The 10,194-nt window shown below is 34.3% G+C and overlaps 1 pseudogene; it reads left to right on the forward strand.

Annotated features, from left to right (window-relative positions):
* Nucleotides 1-4,998: 4,998 nt before the first annotated feature.
* LOC114722658 (chaperone protein ClpC, chloroplastic-like) lies at nucleotides 4,999-9,468 on the forward strand (annotated as a pseudogene).
* The last annotated feature ends 726 nt before the right edge of the window (nucleotides 9,469-10,194 follow it).

The following is a 10,194-nucleotide window of genomic DNA, read 5'->3' on the forward strand; positions in this document are numbered from 1 at the left end:
CTAACTTGGAAGTTCAACCTTATGCAGACATGCATTAGGGTCTTTATCCACTGGGCCCTAGTGGATGATTAACCTTTGGGAAAAAAATTTATTTTGGAGGCACCTATATTTTTTTTCCTCCACATTTAATTTGGTATCTAGTTATGTGTTTCTTTCTTTATTCAAATCCTTTAATTTTGTTCCGTTAGTACTATTATTTCCCATAACTTTTATTTGGTTAGGACTGTTATCTCCTACATGTGTTAACAACGCTGAAATGGTTCTTCCTTGACCTCTGCATACCCTTTTCATTCCAAAATCTTAAGTGATAACCATTCAAGTGAGTTGGATCTTTTGTGTTCCTGTTTGAGGAACCATTTTAATATTTACTTGACGAGAATTTCATCAGGACACAACTATATTGGATCTGAGCATTTGCTTTTGGGTCTCCTTCGTGAGGGCGAAGGTGTCGCAGCGCGTGTTCTTCAAAACATGGGTGTTGATCGAGTTAATATTCGCGTAAAGGCTAGTTTCCTTCCCTCCTTTGTGTTTTCTGTTGATAATCTAAAGTTCTGAACTTCCATATGATAGTTATTAAATTTTAGCTTATGGTCACAAGTTATTTCATAATTGTTTGGGGAAAAATTATAAATTTATAAAAGAAAGTTGATCAAGATCTTATATTTAAAATCCAAATTAACAAAACCTTAACTAAGAGGGAGTAATAATTAAGGCTCTTCTATCATACATCTAATCTGCGTTACTCTTATCATCAATTTAATTGTTGGTGATAAATTGAATAAAAATCTTTCTAGAAAAGATTTAGGGAGGCCTTTTGTTTTATTGAGGTGTACGTATCATTGAAATTCACAAATTTTTTTATTTATTTATGCGTAGGTGTATGAAGAATTACTTCAGAAGTGAGCGTTAAGATACCTTACACTGTTTTTGTTAAGATAAACTAATTAATTTTCTTCTTATTCCTTGTATAATTTTCATAAGATTAATACAGATGACCTTTTTTGGCCATGCAATTAATACTGGTTATTCATTTGATTTTTCTTTTTGGAGTAACATAGGTGCAAAGCAAAGGCACAAAGATTGTGCACCTACAGTTATTTCTTTGGTCTAACTCTAAATATTATTGTTTTTATACTTGTTGATCAACTTGTGACCTGTGATGACTATGGATTCAATGTTTTGTTGCAAAATTTAGGGAACAATTAATATTTTTCCAGTGCTTTTATAATCATATTATCGAGTAATTATAGTAAATAGAAGGATTTTGAGAACTGACTAAAATTCGGTTAGAATTTATCATATTTAATTAAGGGCATTTTTAATAAGATTAAAGAATTTTAAAATCATGAACTGATTTTAACTTCTTTTTTTTTGAATTGTATGAAATCGTGAAAAGCGACTTATAAATAAAAAGGGGTGAAGCTTCTAAAAACTTGTTTACTATAACCCGTATAGATCAAGTGAACATGCTTGTGTAGGATTGCATGCATTTAAACGTGTACAAAGTAAACTTATAATCGCATACATATAAGTTATGTTTCGTAACAATAGTCATCTCCCACTTTCTATTGACAAAAAAAAAAAAAAATCTCCCACTTTATTTAGATTAAACAAGAAATTATGTTTTAAAACAAAGTTTTGGGAAAATTTTTGCTGTTGTGATGATTATTTCAAAAAATTACATTTGGAAAAAACATAAAATTGTTTGAAACAATTACTTTTAAAATCAACTTAGAGAATAGAGAGAAGAGGAGAAATAGAGTGGAGAGTGTGGTGACAATAGATAGAGAGCTGGAGGACTGAGAGGCAGTATAAATAAGGACGTAACTAAAAAGATAAGTGTTAATAAACTTGAGTAGATGTGATCTGAGAAGTTTTAATTTTAATACTCCTCCGGTCCTAAATATAAGACCCTTATACTAGAGTGTATAAGGGTCTTACATTTAGGACCGGAAGAGTATTATGAGATATGATATAAGGGGTCTTTGGATTCTGCAAAAATATTTTGTAAAAATAATTTTTTATAAATCGAGACAAATTTCTTCATATATTTATTTTATATATCATAAAATCACTTTTAAAATTATAGTGAACAAGTTTCTCAGCTCAAAAGCAAACTATAAGCAATTGGGATTGAATTTAGGAAAAAGAGATTAATCACTCATGATATGATAAATCAAGTTGAAATATTAAAACCTAGTTTGACATTCAATTTAGTTCTAAATATAAGACTAATTTAATTTGTTTTTTATATTTATTTATTTTTTGAAAATAATCTTTATAATAATTGTACATATTAAAAGTTCTATTAAATGATAGTTCTAATTAATACGTAATTAATAAGGGTATTTTTAAAAAGATAACACTTATTTATTTTAAATAACTAACTCAACAGACTTTCTTAATCTACTTGAATTAGTCAACCAGCTCATCAATTATCAGTGTTCATTTTTTTAGAATAAAAAATTAAAATCATTCACGTTAGATTTATAAACGTTTAACTTACACTACTAACATAGAAAAAAGAATAAATGTTTTGTTCTTAATAAAAAGTTAAAAAAGTAATTTTTTTGCATTTCAGATTTTTACCCAAATGACACAAAATATCTCCTCTAGTAGGAAGATTGTAAAACTCAAGAAGCACTAATTTGAGTCAAAAAGTCCTTTAAAATGTTCAAATAAATTATAGAGGCATGATCACTCATATTGTACTAAAATATCAAGACTTGACAATGCTTTCTGGTAAAAAAAAAAAAAAAAAAAGACTTGAGAATGCTTAGATGGATCGGACCTTGACGTGAGAGGATGCCCACAAAGCCAACATGACATGTGAGTTATTATTGTATTTACGATCAAAAGTTGAGAGAGAAAAGACCATGATCTAAGAACTTAAAGGATAAATACCTAAATTGTCGAAGGTCCAATACTCTTATAAACACATGGACAAGTCTAATGGAGCTATAATTTTAAATTGGGCACGAACCACATGCACTATATGCAGTGAGCCATGAGAGTTTCATAACATGATTCAACTATATTCACACCCAATTAGATATATCTAGAAAAACCCCAACATGTTTATTAACTTGAATTAAAAAGAGAAGACTTTTACCTCAATTTTGAGTTAGAGTTTGAAGTTTGAACCTTTTTTTGTCAAATTCTTAGAATTTATTTATTGAAGGAATTAGTTCTTATCCCTTGCATTTTTTTATGACGTGGCTTCGACATGGCTTGCTGAGACGGTAAAATTATCTTAAGATCATTTTGTTGCCGAGTGGGTTATTATTACTCCTCCTATCCTTAATATAGGATCTAATTATTGAGTTAGTTTTTATCCTAAATATAAGATCTATTTCTTATATTTATCAATTTTTTTTAAATTACCCTTATGGATACTCTCTCAACCATAATCAAGTAGAAGAGGGAGAGGAGGTATTAAGAAAGATGATTATGGTATTTTAGGAAAGACGTGTCACATTTCTTATAATTAACTAACTTCCTTAATCTAATTAAATTAGTTAAATGGGTCTTATATAAGGACCCGAGTATTATTTACCTAAAAACGCATAATACCATTGTCCCAAACGTATTTCCATGGCGTTGGATTGGGGCTTGTGGTCAGGATTGGGGAGGAAGAAGACGACCCTGCGGTGCCCATCGGAGTCGTGGCCAAGCGATTGTCATTTCCTCGCTTTGGCCATGTGTTTAATCTTTCCTTCTATAAGCTGCCTTCATGCCTCTGAATTCCTTCAATTTCACCTACAATACAATACGTTGATCCCGTCGGCGCAGAGCTTTGTCGAGATCCTGAAGAACAAGAAATGGGACACGAGAGGGATACGATTAAGCGTGCCCCTGTCTGATTTGTCTTATTCGTTCTTTGACTTTTATGCTATTCATCTGGTTTTGACTTTCGAGTGATATCCTCCCCCTTTTGAGAAGACGTTGATTTGAAACGATGATGTTTATGCTTTTTTTTTTTTAATTTTATTTTTCCCCCAGCGTGTTTATGCCTTTTTAAGAGAATAATTATCCACTTGGCAATTTAGGACTAATTGCTTTACTAATGAAATTATAAACTTTAATTAAAAAAAATTCAAACTAAGGGAACTAATTTAAATTTAAAATTGAGGTAAAGTATAATGATGTGCCAATTATTTTTGCAATGATAAAATGGGGACCTGCATAAAAGGTCAAAAAGCTTTAAGAAGCGTAAAGGATTATTTTATATGATATATTAGTTAGAACTATATTTGTTTTATTTTAAAGTTTTTTATTTTGTATTGATGATTTAATTGTTTTCTATTGTATTAATAAAGTCGAATAAAAATCTTCTCATTAATAATAAAGATTAGAATCCATCTAATGTGATCATAATCTAGATCATTTCATGTTGGTTAGAAAGTTAGGATATTTTAGAATATCTTTTGCTTTACATTTAGAATTTAGTCATTAATTTTTAATGTTCTGGATTATTCTATTTTTACTTTTGGAAAGAAAATATTTGAATCAATAGGAATTTTTATGATTTCCTTTCTAGCATCAGCCTTATCCTTGCGTCCCACGGATCAATTTTAACTTTCCGAATTTTTGAATTAGCTATCGTAAATTGCCAAGGCTTCTATTGAGTTTGTAATTTCATTTTAATACTTGAATTTTAAGAATATAATTACTTTTGGCAACAAAAAAAAATAGTATAGTTATTTATTTGGCTAACTGATAGAAATTAAAAAAAAGATATTACAAAGATCCCAATATGATATGAGGATTAAAGAAAAGATTTTTTTGGGGTCAAAATGTAGCTATCTTCTCCTAGGCAACTCTTTATTCTTAAATTTGAGTCTTGATAATTTATCATTGTCTTGTGTTTCGTTTATCTATTTATAGAGTTACGGGGAAACCTATAAATAGTGCCTTAAATACACGTTTTAATGAATCGAAACCTTTCTCTTCCTCTCCTGTGACTGTCGCTTCTCGTTCCCCCTCCCATCAGGAATCATGTCCAGGCTTTTGGCTCAGCCAATTACCGTCGCTGGTTTAGTCTGTGGGCAAAGGAATGGCCATCAACGTAAGCAGTCTAAAAAATCACGAAGATCAGTTAAAATAATGTGCCACACTTTAGGAGCATCTGGTTTAAGAATGTCAGGTTTCTCATCAGGACTCCAAGCTGTTATTCCTTTGGAGCACACAAATACAATTCTGAGACCTCGACAAGATTTTCGTTCCATGGTGTCAATTGCAACTTCTTCTAGAGGAGGGAGGGCCAAACGATTTGTACCTAAAGCCATGTTTGATCGTTACACAGAGAGAGCAATCCGAGTAATCACGCTTTCACAGGAGGAGGCGAGACGTCTTGGTCATAATTTTGTTGGAACAGAGCAAATTCTACTGGGTCTCATTAGCGAAGGCACGGGTATTGCTGCTCATGCTCTCAAGTCAAACGGAATCAACCTTGAAGATGCACGTAAAGAGGTTGAGAAAATAATTGGAAAGGGCAGTGGATTTGCTGCTGTTGAAATTCCATTCACACGTCAAGCAAAGCATGTGTTGGAACTCTCAAATGAAGAAGCGAAAAAACTTAGTAATTTGTTAATACCTTCATCTATTTTTCATGTGATCAAATTACTAACTTGGTAATTTGTCTTATATGTTTATAGTTATTTTGCACAACTTGAGGAGGCCAGTTAAGTGCCTATTATTGGAGGATGGGAAACCATGAACAGAAAAAACTAAGAGTAGTTAGACATCAGAAAGCTTCCAACTTCCAACTTCCAAGTTTAACCTTATACATGCTTGAGGTGTTTCTATATATGGTTTTCAAGGGAACCATTTAAGAGAGTCGGAGCTTTTGTGTTCCCATAAGTGGCCATTTTGATAATGAAGATTCTATATTAGTTGTTTCTATATTTTGGCCTAGCTTGCCCCAACATTTTAATCTTGATGAGAATTTCAGGACACGACTATATTGGATCTGAGCATTTGCTTTTGGGTATCCTTGCTGAGGGCGAAGGTGTTGCAGCACGTGTTCTTCAAAACCTGGGTACTAAACCAACTACAATTCGCTCAGAGGCTAGTTTCCTTCCATCTTTTCTGTTTTTTATCTGCTGATAATCTTAACTTCCATGTTAGTTATTAAATTTTAGTTTACGGGCACAGGTTATTTGCATAATTACTGCGAGTTCTATCGAGGCCCCTTATATTGTGGGCCCAAGTGGTGGTGGCAATCTAATGCCAATTTTTCGTCCACAAAAGAAAATGCCCACTTTAGAGGGATATGGTACAAATTTGACCAAGCTAGCTGAAGAGGTAATTGAAAGTTTATATTTATTGATGACTGATAATTATGATGCGTCAATGTGTACGTAGGCTTATTATTTCTGTTCTTGCAGGGAAAATTGAATCCTGTTGTTGGAAGGCAGGAGCAAATTGAACGTGTCACTCTAATTTTAAGTCGTTGTACAAAAAATAATGCTTGTCTAATTGGAGAACCTGGTGTTGGGAAGACAGCTATTGCTGAGGGTCTTGCTCAGAGGATTGTAAATGGTGAAGTGCCTGCAACTCTAGAGGGGAAGAAGGTTAGAAATACTTCCATCGATATTAAAGGATTAATTATATAGTTCTTAAGTTCAGTGTAAATTTAAACACATTTTTGGGGAATTCGGAACTTTAATCATTTGAAAGATCTTGCATCTCAATTGTATTTGGCACATAGTGGCTACCTCTAGACGTCTCTGTCAAATTAACAGAAGTGCCAAGGCAGTTTCTCTGTCCTTGTTATTTTGTCAATCTTGCTGCTGTAATAGATGCATGGTTCAGAATTCTGTTTCCTAGATAATAAGTAGTTAGTTATATCTTGGTGCCTTTCCCATTGTTTTCTAACAGATTGATTTCTTCTGAATAATTTAGGTTATCAGTCTTGATATGGGTCTACTTGTTGCTGGAACTAAATATCGTGGAGAGTTTGAGGAGAGATTAGAGAAATTAGTGGAGGAAATCAAACAAAATAATGATATAATACTTTTCATCGATGAAGTGCACACACTAATTGGAGCTGGATCAGCTGAAGGAACACTTGATGCTGCAAATATGCTAAAACCAGCTCTTGCAAGAGGTGAACTGCAGGTAATATTTGTTATTGAGTAATACAAATGGATCTAATAACAAGTAATAACCAACATTGAGGTTTGGAATGTGAATTTCCAAAACAGTTTTGACATTAAAATGCCAAATGATCAAGTTAGACCAACTGTTAGTGGAGTTCTTGGCAAGCCTTTACTGAAATGACCATTAATGAGTAGCTAAATATCGCTATTGCTGCTTGTATTGAAATTAAGTTTATGCTTAATGATCTATACAGTGTATAGGAGCCACAACTCTGGATGAATACAGGAAACACATTGAAAAAGATGCAGCATTGGAGAGGCGATTCCAGCCTGTTAAAATACCGGAGCCTACTGTGGACGAGACGATACAGATTTTGACAGGAGTGAGAGAACGTTTTGAGATTTACCACAAAGTCCGCTACACTAATGAGGCTCTTGTAGCTGCTGCTCAGTTGTCACACCAGTACATCAGGTTTGTTGCAATTTTATTTATTTCTTTTACTTAATCTTTTCTTTTTTCGATGTAGCATATATAAAAATATATTATTTTAAGGTTGCATGTTAAAATGAAGCTCGTGGTATAATGTTAACAGCCCTTTTTAACTTTTTGAAAATTTCATGTCTAATGTAATTGTGCAATATCATTAGATTAATTAGATGCTCTTTCAAGCTTGTTATTTTCTTCTTGAAGTGTGTTTTTAACCAAGTGATTCCTGGTTTCTAAATAATTATGTTTTCTGCAGTGATCGATTTCTACCAGACAAAGCTATAGATTTGGTTGATGAGGCTGGATGCTGGGTTGGACTTCGACATGCACAGGTATCTTGTGTAATTTTACCTTACTTAACTAGCAATTTTTGTATTGATTAGTTTTGTGATACTTGAGCTGGGTTTATGTTATTCCAGTTACCTGAGGAAGCTAAAGAGCTACAAAAGGAGGTCAGGCAGATTGTGAAGGAGAAAGAAGAAGCTTCACACCACCAAGACTTTAAAATGGTAATGCTTTTACTCTAAAGAAGAGAATGGTGGTTTTCTTTAAAAATTGAAGCAACTTATCTAGTTTCACAATAACTTAGGGTTTAGTGTTAACATTTTCCTTATTTTAATCAAGTGAGCTTATGTCCTAATAACTTGGAGTCTTGTTTAGTTAATAATTAATGGATTGCTGCTGGCACATGAATTTTTGAGCAGGCGGCAGAGCTGCGAGATAGAGAAATGGATCTTAAGACACAAATCTCAGCACTTGTAGAGAAACGCAAGGAGATGAACAAGGCTGAGAGTGAGGCAGGAGATGGAGTTCAAGTTGTTACTGAGGATGACATCCGACACATAGTCTCTTCTTGGACTGGTATTCCTGTTAAGAAAATCTCAGCGGATGAATCTGACCTTCTCCTTAAGATGGAAGAGACCCTACGCAAGAGGGTCATTGGTCAGGATGAAGCAGTGGAAGCCATTAGTCGAGCTATACGCCGAGCCCGGGTTGGGTTGAAGAACCCGAATCGTCCCATTGCCAGCTTCATATTTTCCGGTCCAACTGGTGTAGGGAAATCTGAGTTGGCAAAAGCATTGGCTACATATTGCTTTGGCTCTGAAGAAGCCATGGTTCGGCTTGACATGAGTGAATATATGGAAATGCACACTGTCTCCAAGCTCATTGGTTCCCCTCCTGGATATGTCGGTTACACTGAAGGTGGCCAGTTGACGGAGGCGGTTCGGCGTCGGCCCTATACTGTAGTCCTCTTCGATGAAATCGAGAAAGCTCATCCTGATGTATTCAACATGATGCTTCAAATTCTTGAAGACGGAAGGCTAACAGACAGTAAGGGCAGAACTGTGGACTTCAAGAATACACTTCTTATAATGACTTCAAACGTAGGAAGCAGTGTGATTGAGAAAGGTGGCCGTCGAATAGGATTCAACCTTGACTATGATGAGAAGGACAACAACTATAACCGTATAAAGGGTTTGGTGATTGAGGAATTGAAACAATACTTTAGACCAGAGTTTTTGAATAGATTAGATGAAATGATTGTTTTCAGGCAACTCACAAAGCTGGAAGTGAAGGAGATTGCTGATATAATGCTGAAGTCTTTGACAGATTAAAAGCCAAGGAAATTGAACTTCAAGTTACAGAAAGTTTAGGGATAGAGTGGTCGAGGAAGGTTATGATCCCAGGTATGGTGCGAGGCCTTTAAGAAGAGCCATAATGGCACTTTTGGAGGACAGCATGGCGGAGAAGATGCTGGCCAGAGAGATCAAAGAGGGTGATTCTGTTATAGTGGATGTTGATTCTGATGGGAGTGTGATGGTGCTGAATGGAAGCATTGGTGCTTTAGAGACCTTGCCGGAGGCTATCCTAGCATAAAATGGCCATCTTCTGCTTATGTGGAGATGATGTTAGCGCTTATTTCTTATTTAAACCCTAGTCATAGTCGGTCTTTCTTTTTGGGCAAAGCCTTCATCGTTGTTTTTCTTTGTTGCCACCCCTTCCATGCCGTTTCTCATGCAGTCCCTGTAAGATCTTTGCGAAGCCATCTTTGATGTATATTAATAGTACATTCTTTACTGTAAATATGATTACAAAGTTTTTTTTTTTTAAAAAAAAATATTTTGCTTCTTGAGCATCTACTTCTTCCTTCAAAAGGAATGAACTAAAATTGACTGGCCTTTCTGTTCAACATGATCTATAAAATCACAGGTTTCTTCAAATATCCTGCTGATATGTTAGAATCTACATCATCACAAATCCCCTTTGAATCTGACAGTAACAGCTTAGCTGTTATGCTATCTAACATCAGAGTTAGAGCGTATTATGCACGAGCACAAGAACAAGTGTATAGTATAATTAGATAAAGCAGCATACAGATCACAAGCATAAAGAATAACATGTTGAAGGTCGCCCCTAGTAGATAACCTGACTTCTCATATCTGGTTCAGTATTGGACTCTAATATTATTATCAAAAAGAAGCTATAATGCCTTTCCCAATGGCATAAAGAGATAGGAATTGACAGACTCAAGATTTACAGAAGGTAAAGATAATGAAGAAAGAAACAAACAATCACCCTCTAGTTTTCAATGTCATCTGTATC

This window comes from Neltuma alba, unplaced genomic scaffold, assembly GCF_004799145.2.
Source record: "Neltuma alba isolate B1F8T4 unplaced genomic scaffold, ASM479914v2 tig00002360_pilon, whole genome shotgun sequence".
NCBI lineage: Eukaryota > Viridiplantae > Streptophyta > Magnoliopsida > Fabales > Fabaceae > Neltuma > Neltuma alba.